This window comes from Thunnus thynnus, chromosome 7, assembly GCF_963924715.1.
Source record: "Thunnus thynnus chromosome 7, fThuThy2.1, whole genome shotgun sequence".
Lineage (NCBI taxonomy): Eukaryota > Metazoa > Chordata > Actinopteri > Scombriformes > Scombridae > Thunnus > Thunnus thynnus.
The window spans coordinates 34,708,176-34,723,175 of NC_089523.1; the positions used below are offsets into that span (position 1 = coordinate 34,708,176).

A 15,000-nucleotide genomic window follows, 5' to 3' on the forward strand; every position below is an offset into this window, starting at 1 on the left:
ATGTTCAGGTGATTTTATTCACATAGTCAACCTACAGAGGAGAAATCTGAGAGCAGAAGTTCCACGAGCACGCAGAAGCAGCCTGAGTGTGAGGAGAAGAGCTGAAGCTGGAGCAGCAAATCTCTGCAAACAACATTATATTTGAGTGCAAGCACACAGTTTGAGCAGAAACAGAGCAAATCTAAGCGCAAGCAGAGGCTATTAGAGTGCGAGGGCAGGGTTTTGAGGGACAAATTACAACATTTGAACATGAAATCAATAAATTATGCTCTCAAATTGATAAACGCTCTTGAATAAAGATAGGGAAAAAGCTCCATACTTTCTCTCTCTCTTCCTCTGTACATGAGTACAAGACCTGCTAGAAGCCACTTTGTTGTGGAGCCATGCATGTTAAAAAAACACATCAGTAGCAAGAGCAAGTACTGTAGTTTTCCTGGTATGTAGCCTATCTATAATAAATAATAAATAATAAAAACGCCACTGCCTGAGTCTGACAATATTCTCATTTTCTTTTGCAATAGATTAAAAGCAATAGAATAATTTTATATCTAACTGTAAGAATCCAACATTTAAGTGATGTTTAACAGCTTTTAAAACTTGATATCTTAAGATTGATTCTGACAGCAGTGGATCAGTGTGGTGTTAACATGTATTGCTGTTTGATGATAACAGACTCTTTGCCTACCTACGGCACTGTTACAGAGGTTGATGGTGACGTTGTCAACGATGTCCAGGAAGAACGAGGAGTCGCTGACTCTGAACATGTGAGTTTCTTCAGGATCTGAGGCGGTGATAATCAGCTGACCGTTGTTTACAGCTGAGAGAAAAATGTAGTGTTAAAATCATATGAACTTTATTTCACTGCTAAAGCATACCACATTTTTAGTTTGACTTTCCTCCTATTGAGCAGCAAAGTGGTTTAATTCATTTCAGCCCACGATTAAAAAACTTGATTTAATAATGTCAGACATTAACTGATATAAAATATAAATGTAGTCATACAGACATCTCAAGAGTCTTGCTAGCTAACATTTTCATTGTGATAAAATATCATGTTTAATTCATGTTAATGTCATGTTATTCTTTCATTATAAAATAATGTAGTTTCAGAGTTGCAGAGAGAAAATCAATCACCAATAATGTAGATCTCAATGCCGATGTTTTTCAGGTCATACGCGCCTGGGTCTCTGATGAAGGAGGACTCTGCATCAGTAATCAGGACAGCAATTCTTTGGGAGTCTGCACGCATTCCTGCTGTGGGTTTAAAGAGCCTATCTAGGGTGCGGAACAGATGATCTCCTGTATGACAGAATAAAGAGGTTTTAAAAGGTACAGAGACTTTCTTTCATGTGTCCCTTGTTCCAGATATAAAGTCCCATTACTTTGCTCATAGACTGTGAGGTGACTGACAGTTCCTCACTTCAACAACTGTGTAATAAAATATCTGGTTCTTTGATAAAAAGTCAAAGCTAGAAGCCTGTAGACATAAAAACTGAAAGAGAGAAGTTAACTACGACTCCCAAGATGCATTTCAGTCAGAAACATCCAATCACAGAGCTTCAAACTCTATTGTGAGACGCTCACATCATTATGATTTTTAATGCTGTTATTGTATTATTATAATTATTATAATGACTATAACAGCATCAGCAGTCTTTGATATGTAACATTATACCAATAATATTATATCACAATATTAATGATCATAAGATTTTTACAATAACATTATTATAAAGTAAAATTCTGGTTTATTTGAAGCTGATGTATTTGCTATAAATGTGAGCATTGTGTCTCTATGTGTCAGGTTAACTCTGTTCTCTCAGCTGTTCTAGAGATTCTGGTGATTCACAAACAGACGTTTATCACACAAATCAATGATGATCAGGGTGAGCTGCTGAGACTCCTACAGCTTCCCAAATAAACAGGATTCTCACATGAAGTGAGTCTGAACGATAGTAAACACAGAAACTGTCCGTCTGTAGCAGCATTATGGTGAACTGCATAGAGATCTGTATCCAGTGTTACAAATCAACTGGTTTTCCTGTTAACTGGCTACCTTTGTTTGTAAACATCGGGCGTTTCTCATGGCAACAGCAGATGTTCCAATCACAGAACGGTTTGTCCACATCATTTGAAACATCCTGCTAGTGATCTAAAATATAGAGGTCAGTTCAGTCCAGCTGTCAATCATTTTGTAATATGTATTTGTATATTGTTAGTTTTAGAATGATGAGCAGAGGAACACCTGACACATGGGCACAACGTGATTTATACATTTATTTAATCTATCAATGAGATGCAATGTGTTTGATGCACAACATATTAAAAACCTTTTAATGCACAACATGGGTAAAAAATAAGCTGCAGTCATTTTCAATAATATTTGATACATAGCTGAATGTTTCATTGTAATATCTTTGAAGCAGAATGATGTCACTCAGGTTTTTCAGAATGAATGACTTCATTTGTTTTTTATTATTATAAGTCATGATGTTGATTTTTCTGTCTTGTTATGTAGAGAAATAAACACTGTTTACATATCTAACTGTGCAGAGTGAATTAATTCATCATTAATTAATGTTGACATAAGCAACCATCTCATGTAGTTTATAGCAAAGCTTTGTTTTGTAACTGCTGATATCAGTTTGGATGTATTAGAAAATGGTTTGATATTGTTCAAATGAAGTTATTTAGAAAAGTTGACACTTCTGTTCACTTTCACATTTCATCATTGTGAAGTGCGTGCAGTCATGTCGCACAACGGCACATTTTCACTGCTGCTACTGTGAAGTCAGTGTTGTGAACCAGTTACAGTGACTTAAACATGTTGATGGACAGCGTCCCTCCATGGAAGGACCACAGCCACCTGCTTCCCTGTGAGCCCAGCAGGGCCGCAGGGGTACAGCGCACCTCTCCATTGATTTACACACTTGTAAATGTAAATAGTTCCTTTTACAAACCTATAGAAACATGGTACCATCTCTGACTGTCGATAACACGGCTGTCTCTCCTTCATCACTATCCTGCAACCTCTGAGTCAACAAGACGGTCAAGATCTTTCTTCCACCTGTGCAACACCCTCACCAGACAAACGTCTACAACTGGTTCACACCGCTACTTGCTGCCTGCACAGATCTGATGATCATAACTCATGTCCTCCATAACTGCCCCCCTCTTCTATGCCACCGAACTGTGGAACTCACTTCACTGATCACTGACATACGCATCCTCCCATCTCTTCAAGTCAAGACCAGAAACCTTTCTTTACCCAGGACTACTGCCCAACCCCATCATAAAATAAATAAAACCTTACTTTAGTAAAAGTATGTAAATGTTAGCAGCTAAATTTACTTTAAGTATGAACAATAAAAGTATTCATTCTGCAGAACAATTGTCCCTGTCAGTGTTTTACTATATATGATGTTTTTAATATTACTGCTGCATTCATGTGTGTGTTGCATTTTACTATTGTAGATGTTTAAGGTGATCATTTTATCTACTTTATATAGTGTTGGGTAGTTTCATCTACAGCGATGCATCATATTCTATAAGATCATCATATGTCTGTAGCGTCTCTGTCCCGTGAGAACCACGTATCTCTAAAAAGTCAACTTTTCATGAGCTCAGAAAAACAGCCTGTTTTCTGCTTTGTGACAATGCATTTTCCAGCTAATCCAAGAGTACAATAAACTATTTAATAAACTACCACTATGAAATAATATTTTATTTAGCTTAAGAAGTAGAATCAGAATTTTCTCAACTCATAAAGGATCACTTAATCCTTCAGTTTATCACAAACATTCAGAATCACAGAATTTGGAGATACATAGTTTTCACTGGACAGGAAGAGTTTGAAAAATTGTAATCTGAGAAGTAATTTATAACTTAGAAGTAACTATAGCTGTCTTGTAGTGGAGAAGAAGTATAAAGTTGTATAAAATAGAAATACTCCAGTAAAGTATGTACTAGAGTACAGTACTTGAGTAAATGTACTTTAGTTATATTCCACCACTGTCGATAGTCTTGTAACAACGAGCCTACGTTGCCGCCACAAAGCGATAAAAATCACTGGAACCACATGAAGACGAGCAGCAACACCTTGCTCATTTTATGAGGTGAATATTATGGATGTTTAACTGGTCAACTCATGCTTCAAAGTGATCATTATGTTTCAAATATGAAACAGAGTTTACAGAGGAGCAGTTCCCCTCATGACATTAGCCTGAGTAACGTATACCGGTAGGTCCTTTCCATTTATGAATTGACTGTGCTGTTTAACCCCGCCCACATTCCACACTCAAACCAATCAAATCACAGTGGGTTCGGATTTAAACAATATTACACTCGAGGGTGCTTTACTGTCATTGTTGGCGCGACAGTGATGCGGTCAGGAACGAGGCGCTGGCGTGAGCAGTGCGTGTGCGTCGCTGAACTGCTGCGTCTCGCACGCTTGCAGCGTCCACACAGGAAGCGTGTCTGCTGCGGCGCTTCTGCCACTGGCAGCCCTATCTTTGTTGTATAATAAACATTAACCCCGCCCCGCTCTGCAGGCAGCAGCCAGGTATACATAGGCAAGCTGCCTGGATATAGATCTCTATGCAGTTAGCCATAATGCTGCTACAGGCGGCTAGTTTCTGTGTTTACTTTCATTCAGACTCACAAACAAACTTTTGAAATGATTCATGTAAAAATCTTTGTGTGTGTGATAAACATCTGTTTGTGAATCACCAGAATCTCTATAACAGCTGAGAGAACAAAGTTAACCTGACACATAGAGACACAACGGCCACATTTATAGGAAATACATCAGGTTCAAATCAACTGTAATTTTCCTTTAATATTATGACAGCAACAATAATACTAATTACCATCATCATTCATCTCATTTTTATTGTAAACCTACTATTTCTGGAATCAGTATGAATGAATATACTGTTTAGTAACTTTATCTGAAGTCTGTTCTGAAGATGTTATTTGTTAGCAGATACACAGTTTTCTTGATCTGTCAGGGGAGTGAATTTCATTCACAAATATATATTCAATATATACAATAAATCCTACTATAAATACTTTAAGATATAAAATACGGATCACTAACAGCTTCTCTTTCCACCGCTGACAGACCTAAATACAGAAAGTAAATATATTTGGATCTAATCAGAGTCTCTGCCTCAGTCCCTCACAGTGTAAAGCTGGTGTGGATCAGACAGCCTGCTGTTAAATCACCTGAGAAGTCTCCTCTTCTCTGTGGCAGGTGGTTTATGGCCTTCAGCAGGGATTGTTTGGTCTGGTGGGTGTTCAGCTGCCATTCAATCTTTGGCTTTTTACTGTTCTGAACCAGACCTGCAGGAAACACAGAAATGTGTAAAACTGACTCAGCCTTTGTTTTTAAATGATAACGAGAATAACAATGATAATAATGAGAATGAGAATAATAGTTGCACTGAGTGTTCTTGAACAGATGCATTGGTTTATTACTATTATTATGGTTATTATCTTGTTGTCATCATCACCCCAACACTCATCTACACACGTCGCATGTCTCACACACACTCATGCCTGTACTAATCTGCATATAGAGGGACCAAAGGACTCGTAGGGGTCCAAGATGGTCCTCTTTGCTATCTCCTCAGGAATGTAGAAGACTTTGTGTTACTGGCAGGAACCTTTCAAGGTAAACTGACTTCTAACTTCTTAAATAAGGAGTGTCAGGAAATGGACAACTTTGTTTTTGAACTTCCCTCAAGATAAACTGACTTTTACACCTCCCAGGTAAAGATGTGTAACTACATTACATTATATTTTTCATTTAGCAGACGCTTTTATCCAAAGCGACGTACATCTGAGACTGATACAACACAAGCAAGGATCTGTGCCATAAAGCTTAAGTTTGAGTCCTATAGGACGTAGATGCCAACAGGCAGTGCACCAAGGCAATGCATAGAATGCATAGAAGCAAGTTTTTGTTTGTTTGTTTTGTTGTTTTTTGTATTAACTGACACCCTGCAGACTCAAACTGGGTCTCTCTCTGAACTCTTGAGATCCGGATTTACAACACTCTTTGGAATGTTCATTTCTTCATGGATTCACCCAAATTCAAGGAAACATCAAGAGGAATCTTCCTTGAAAAGGACTTTAAGTAAAGACATTACACACAGTTGATGAAGAAGCGTCTGTCTGTCCTTCTCAACCTGCTGCTATCTCAAGATAAGGACACTTGCCAGAACAAAACCATAAATGATGCTGCATTCCTCAATTTGAGTTCATTATATCCAGTGTGTTTAAGCCAATGTTTGTAATAACTGTGAAGTAAAGATATGATCATTTTGTAAGCAGGAAACTGTTGATCTGGAGATGCTTCACAATATTATAGTCTAACCCTGAAGTCTGTGTGATATAAATTGACTTAGTTATTCATTTATAGGTTAAATGTTGTAAATTACAGTGTGATCATACGACCCTCCAGTGGTCAGTAGAGGTAGAACTTTTGAACAACAAACAGTATGTATGTTTATGTATCTGCAGTTATTTTATTGTGCTGTTCTAACCTCATATTTACAAAGTATTAGACATTTATATTTTTGATAAGTGAGGAATTAATATTCAGTAGTCATAAAATAGAGTTTTGTTAACATTAAAAAGTAGGTTTGTTTAAATAAATGTGTGTTTTATTGAAGCTGAACTAATGGATGTTTAACCTTTTGTATGAAGAATTAATTTTGATAGTTAAAAGTAGTGAGTATTATGTTAATAGGTAACATAGACAGTGACGACTGCATCTGTATTTATATTGTGTAACTACAAAAATTAATCCTCAAAGTGGGTTTGAATCAATCTTAGGTCTTCAGATCTTCAGTTTCAGCGTGAAAATGGATTCTTCATCCCAAAACTTCCCCAAACAGACACAACCAGATGACACCGTTTGTCTTTGCTCTTTTTAAAGCTTTTTCTGTCTTTCTGTTGTCCTCAGAAAGACGTCTGCAGCGTCTCCTTGTTGTTCCTCGTCGGACCTTTTTAAGCCGGTGCACATCTCTTAGTATAAACTTCAACTTTTAAATAAACGTTTTATTTCTTTTTGTCCAGTTTGTGCAGAAGAGTTTAACTTTAATGAGAAGCCAACTTCAGTTTTAACGTTCTTTTGTTTTTGTAACTTTGAGTAGTTTCATCTGGCCAACAAAGTTATTTGTAGTTATTTTAGTGCAGAAAGTTTAGTTTGTAGTCAGCAGTCGGGTTGAGTTGAGTCTAGTATGCAGGTTGATGCTACTGAACGGTCAGCAGCGAGCACAGACACCTACAATCAGGGTTGGAGCAGCGATTTTGAAAGTGTGGGGGTTCTAGAGGTGGGACATGAGCACGGCGACCCGCCGCCTTCGAGCCCTGTTCCAGTCTCAACATGCCAAATCAAAATGAATGCCACACATTTAAACAACTTCTACTACTGTAGTTGTAACAACTGCTTCAGCTTACCATCAAATAATTATTGAGACCATATGAGTGTAACAACTCAGCAGAATTTATTTAGGGTCTCATAGCAGTTTACTACTTACATCCAGTTATTTGTATGAATTGCTGTACTGGAGCATAGTTATCCTTATTATACTTAAGATAATCACAGAGCATCTTTATCCTACTTCCTTACATACCTTATAGACATGAAATGAAAGGAAACTTACACTTCCATTAAAATGAAATGGATATGGTTATAGATGCATAATAAATTGAACCCTGGTAACAAATCAGTATCAGTAAAGAGTCATTTCTGAGTCCATGGACGAGTACAACCTAAACTGTCTTCAATTGTTTTAAAAAGTGTCTCTTTTAGTAGGAATCCAAAGGGGACCTTTAATTGTCTTTAATTGGGAAATTAAATACCAAAAGTTGTCCAGGAGGTTTTGTATCAGCAGGCGTCAGTTCAGGCAGGCAACACATTGCCATAAGACAGACAGATGTTACACATCTTAAATATGAATGCTCACCTTTGTCTATGACTATTTAAAAACGACAATAGAAGTGACTAAAAACCAAATTTGCCACCTGGTTTACATTTAGGATAAGTTAGCCTATTTCATTTATGTTCAATGATGTTAGCTGAGCTGACACATCACATAACAAGACAAAGTTACAAAAGAAAATTCTACATTACTAACTAGTTAAATATCTGTTTCATACCTCTGATCTGTTATTCTCTGATCTGTTATCACAGCCAGCAGCGAGTAACAGAAGCACCGTTGCTGAATGCACAAACGTAACTTTACTGGACTTCAACTGTTTACTCTTCCCTGACCTGGTGGGTTGGTCCACGGCTGTGATTGGCTGTATGGCTCTTCAATTAATCTAACTAGACCAATAGGTTTTTCATGCATGGGAACCTCAGTTTCGTTTCATCAATGACTACCTCAGGAAAAAGTGGGAGGGATGGAATTATGTTTCTGTGAAAGTGCGGGTGTCACAACACCCGTAACACCCACGGCTGCGACGCCCCTGCCTACAATAAAAACATGTCAGTCAGGCACCACCTGCACTGCTTACAGTGAACTAAATGTTGTCACACAGAACTCAAGTGAGTTTTTAATACAGTTTAACGTTGTAATGCTTCCAGTTTTATCACTGGCAGCTAATCTGGAAACATATAAAAGCAGAGTATTAGTAGAGAGACAAAGTTGTCAGAACATCTGTCCTGCTAACTGATCCAACACGAACCTACACAGAAGGAATGTACAGTATATCTCCACCATGGAAAACAGTGTCCAGATAAAAGATTGTTTTATAAGCTGAATCATAATTACCATGAGTTATGAATGTGTGTTTCGGTGGGTGAAGCACTGAATTTGAAGGTAGGTGTATCTCCTGAACATTTCATTTCTGTAAGTTATTACAAAGCTAAAATATGTCTGCATGTTTTGGGAAATAACTGGCAGTAACGGAGGCTGTATGCAGATAACAGTTATTTTACTTAAACATGTAAAACCACTGGTCTGCTCCTTTCATCCTCACATCAGACATACCCCTGACTACTCTTGTTATCATGTCCTATTTTGCTGCTTTTTTACATTTTGATGTAAAGATTTTAGTATTTTGAGTACTTTTTGCACACAGTAGTAGTAATAGTACCAGGAGCAGTAGTGTGAATAGTAGAAGTAGTGAAAATATTACCGATCTGGACTTTGTTAGGGCCGATGTCGAAGTAGCCGACTATCTTAGTTAGAAAGGACTTCATGTTTTCATGGTCTTCAGGACTGATTCTCCCGGATTCACTGACCATCAGCCCGATGTCAGCCTTGGCTGTGCTTTCACACTGAGAACCTGGAGGAAAACAGAGGATTGTGGGATACAATACACAAGAGACCAAATATAGAAGCAAGACTAAAGCTGTGGGTGCTTTTCATTTGGCTAATTTATGCTTTCTCGCGTCCTCGCTCCTCCTTCCTCCAGCTGTGACCTGAAACCCTTAAACGCTCCTCAGAGGAGACGAGGAGCGAGGAGGCTCCTGGAGGAGCTTAGAGCGAGGAACCAAAGGTGTATCCTCTGTGGAAGTTTTTCAGTGGATGGAAACACTCCTTTGATCAATGTGTTTAATGATTGGTTATTGATCAATCAGCTGATCTGACGGGACAGTAAACAGTCAGGCTGTTGTTGTAATACAGCAGATCAAGAAAACGACCTGTGGAGCAGGAATGATGCCACCAGCAGCAGCTGATCATATTTATTCATAAAATAAGATTTACTGAATCATGAATCCATCATAAAAACACTCTTGTAACTTTATTATTTTTCTTCATGAGCCAAAAGGCTTCTCCTTTCCTCTTCATCTCAGCTCTCTCAGGAAAATATGACGTCACACAGCTGCGTCTCCTATAAAATCATCCTGAGCCTGAAAACAACGTCAGACTGTCACAAACTAAATAAGCAATATTTTATTTAAACATTAAATATTCTGCAGGCTGCAGCTGTTTTTATTACTCCTTTACATCAGTTCTGTTCTTTCAGTAATTAACAGATTTAAATTGTCTATTTGTGTTTTATTCTGTGACAGACAGACGCTGCTGGAGATCTATAATCAAATAAAACATATTGGAGCAGTTATCAGGTATTTTCCTTCCTTATCCAACATGTAGAGCCCTCAGATGTTCCACAATGGAACAAAAAAGTGGTGTTCATGGCATGAAGGCACTACTTTCTGCAAACAATCCCACAATGCCATGCGTTGCATTTTATAGATATTATAGACACAAAAACTAGTGATGTGCAACTCTACAGCGGACAGTGATGACATAAAATTGTGATTTGTGAGTTTCCAAAATCTTGATTTTTCACTTTTCAATGCTAACAGTAGCATATTTTATTAGTTATTAGCTTTGAGGGTATTTGGTCATAAACCAAAGTGGATTCATTGTCCTGATGGAGGTGCGGGTAACGTCCTCCAGCTCCTCCTGGGGGATCAGAGGCGTTCCCAGACCAGATGAGATATATTCTCTCTTTTTACCTGTTGGTTGGTGTTTATCTTCAGCCTGGAGTCCTGCAGAGAAAATCAGAAAGTCAGTATTTATATTGGTGCAGAACTGTGAACTGAACAAACACTGTGAGGATTTCCAGCAGCTCAGAGCTCATCTCAGTGAAAACACACAGATTATTGAACTCACTCAGGAATCATGTGACCAGTTTACCTCTAACCTGCAAAGCCACAAACAACATATGTGGACCAGAATCTGACTTTTACATTTGTTTTACCAAATATGCTACAGACAAGTATAATTTGTGTGTGGAAATAACAGGTTAAATCTTCAGCAACTAGAAAACTGTTGGGACGGGCAGTAGTGTGTTTGGTTATTAGCAATAATTCATAATTATCATAATTATGAATTATGAAAATAAGATATTTTTAACCTTAATCAATAATTCGGGCACCAACAGTTGGATCTGTGAGGAACACAGTTGATTGTTTGCAATAATTATGAATTATCAAGGATAATTAACTAATTATGACAATTAATAGAATATTAATATGAATTAACGAATACGGGGCACCACCCGGAAACCGGGACCAATAACCAAACCAGGTAGTCTCATAAATGGGAGTTCACCTAGAATGTTACACAATATTACACACAATAATGACAGAAGAACTTCTCTTTAAAGATATAACAGTGTTTATTAAACTTAGCAAAATTAACAAAGTTAACAAATGCTTCATTCAATAAACAACTATTCTAAAATCTAATCCTACCAAACAAAACGCAAACAGCTATGTACAGTGTGTGTGCGCACGTGTGTGTGTGTTAAAAAGAAGGAGAGAAAGCGATCGTGAGAGGGAGAGAAGCGTTGTCCACAGACAGTTTGTGTACGGACGGCAGTCTGTAACGCACGTTGTCTGGTTTCTGACCGACAAAGCAACTTACTTCCTGACTCACGATGGCACAAACACAGCGGTAGTCCCGAGCGGGACAAAAACAGAACAGTCTAGCGTGGTGAACACAACTAAACAGGCAGCAAACTTAAAATACTCCTCAGAGTAAAGCAGGAAAAATGGACTCGGCGGTCCGTCAACAACACAACAAACAATAGCAAAAAAGCTAAATGCTAAACAACAGCAACTGATGCTGATAAGAACACACAATTAACACTGCCTCTGCCCAGACTTATGCTTACTTGGTCGCTTCAGAAAGCGAGCAGGGTTTGTGTGTAGTCCGTCGTTATGTCCGGCTTTGTCCTGGGCTCGGATGCAGATGGTGGCCGTTCTCGCACGTTCGGCGAAAAGCACAGCAGCTGGCTCTCAGCTGCGTGGCGGAGAGAACAGCAGAGTCGACTCGGTGAAGAAGCGTTTCTTCTGTCTCGAGGGAATTTGAGGACGCCGGTTGCAGCAGCGGTCTCTCTTGGATCCGGGAATGTGTTCGGGTGAACACGGGCGAAGTCTCATCTCGTCCGGCGAGGGGAGTCTTCGATGAGGGGAAAACATGTGCGTGGGGTACCCCCTTTAGTCAGCTGACTCACAGAGGAACAGGAGTTACCCCTAGCTCAGTGACATGGGAAAGGTGTGTGCTTCAGGGCATGTTCAGTTTTTAAAGGGGCGCTGATGTCACGGCTGCGTCATCAGGACGCTCCGCTGTGCAGGAGCGTTTCCGCCAATGAGACTGTATGTTGACTGTTACCTGCTGAGGTGTGAAAATCGCAAAGCATCCTTGGAAATGGAGTTTGCAATGGACTCCCATTGTCTGTAAGAAGCATTTTTGGCGCACCTCGTGGTCAGGCCTCACAGGTTACATGTAGGCCCTCTCTGTGTGACCTCATGGTTTGAGGTCACACAGAAGAGGAGACACCAAGAGAGCTGCAGGTCTGCCTTAAGGACTTGACAAGTGGATGGCTCCCAAAGAAAAGACAAAGGAACAACTTGGAGATACCATTATCATGGAGCAGTTCCTCAAAGTCCTGAATCCTGAGCTTCGCACCTGGATTAAAGAACAGAACCCAAAGACCTACAAAGAAGCAGCAGAATTGGCTGAAGCTTTCCTGGCTGCCCGCAGTCCATCAAAAGAGTGCCTCCCAGTCAAGTCCCGCCCACCCACACCTTTGGGTAAGCCTATTGGTGGGAGTGACTTTAGAGCCAGAAACACAAGACATAGTTCCTTCCCCTCAAATTCAGCTAAACTTGAGCCTAGAAACAAAGCCCTCTTAGTGTGTCACTCTTGTGGTCAGACAGGTCATTTTAAGGCAGAGTGTCCTAAGGGCCATGTTAGTAAAAACTACAATCACTTCTTATAGAGTTGCTCAGGTCACGCTGCCATGGAGGGGAGAAACAGGGACACTTGATGTCAGAATGAACTCTCATTAGAAAATAATGCAGGCAGCTGTTGTTGCCCATCCAAGGTTACCATCTTATCTCCCATCCTGGCGCCATGAACTTAAAACATCTCTTGTATGAGACCTTGGAGGCCAGAGTGAGGCCCTGTAGATTAAATCATCACGTCAAGGCTTTGATTAGCACGTTCTTTTGAAAAGATATAGCTCATAAATTGAACATTTCCATAAATTGAACATCTCTCACATAGTGCAACAACAAGGCAGGCAGCTAAAAGTAACGGACTATAGACTCAATGACCAGTATCTAAGAGAAATCCCACAGAGACACAAACAACTATTTCAAATCTGAAAACAGGATGAAGGAAGGAAAAAAGCAATAATCTCAGTGGACAAATTATGTATTGATGGACAGTCGTACTGAGATAAAGACAGAACACACACGCACACACACACACACACACACACACACACACACGCACACACACACACACACATACACACACGCACACACACACACACATACACACACACACACACACACACATACACACACACATACACGCACACACATACACACACACATACACACACACATACACGCACACACATACACACACACACACACACACATACATACACACATACACACACACATACACGCACACACATACACACACACACACATACACACACACATACACACATACACACACACATACACGCACACACATACACACACACACACATACACACACATACACACACGCACACACAGACACATACACACACACATACACACACACACGCACACACAGACACATACACACACACACACACACACACACACATACACACACACATACACACACACACATACATACACACACACGCACAGACACACACGCACAGACACACACAGACACATACACACACACACACACACACGCACACACACACACACACACACACACACACACACACTTCTATATCAGCATTAATGTCCAGTTTCTCATATTAATCTCTTCAACATGTCATCACTCAGGCAAAAACAATAAAAGTATTGAATCACTTCACCAAACTACAAGCAGATATATGCTTATTACAAGAAACACACCTCTCAGAGTCAGACTGTAACAAATTAAAATCATCACAGTTTGGTCACTTATGTTTGGCTCATTACAACACCAAACAAAAAGGTGTATGTATTTTAATAAACAAGAAAGTCCCATTTGTCCATAATACCACCATCACAGATCCTGAAGGTCATTTTATCATCATAAACATATCAATCAACAATAGCTCAGTAAGGATGCCAACTCTCTCCCTCTCAATTCACCATTTTTGAACCTTTAGCAGCAGCCATTCATCAGAACATCTACATAAAAGGAATCCAAATACCCAAAATACATCATAAGATCAGTTTATATGTGGATGATATATTGCTGTTCCTACAAAAGCCTCACTCATCACTACAGGAAACAATTAAGCTCATTGAATCATACTCCAATATCTCTGACTACTCCATTAACTGGAACAAATCTTCAATCCTTCCGTTACATAGTAACAGCTGGGATGTAGCAGCCCATACACCAACTATCCCTTTATGCGCGAGTCACATCATGTATTTAGGTATTAATGTTTCCCCGAGGATGTCAGAGCTGTTCAGACTCAACTTCACTCCACTACTCAAAACAACAGATGATGACCTCCACCGCTGGATGAACCTACCACTCTCCATTTTGGGCAGAATAGCCACTATTAAAATGACAATCCTTCACTATCTCACTGCTTCTACTTTCTGCTTCTTCTTTGAAGAGCAGCAGATGAGATGAACTCATGAACACAAGCTCAACAGACGCTTCATACACAGTTAAAGGAAAACTACGGTTGTTTCCTCTCTGATCATCTGACTGCTCGTGTTTCTGACCTATCAGATGTCATTTTAGTGATGTCACCGTGTTCACAGATCTCAGATATTAACTTGCTGAGTAATATGTTGTTATTACTGATAGAAATGATGGACAAATATATGAAAATAAGCCAGAATTATGTTTTAGTGCAACAGACCGGTTCAGATAGAGTTAATGCAACACAGCAGCTCCGAATGACTTCAATACCCAGAGATCCTGTGTGGTGACAAAAAAGTGTTTCGCAACCATCAGCCCTGTACTTGAGAAGCAATGCTCTGCTGTTGCCATGGTAACA

At 39.4% G+C, this 15,000-nt stretch overlaps 1 pseudogene; it reads right to left on the reverse strand.

The window, feature by feature from the left end:
• Window positions 1-15,000, reverse strand: part of LOC137186628 (uncharacterized) — a 26,374-nt pseudogene that overhangs the window by 10,370 nt on the left and 1,004 nt on the right.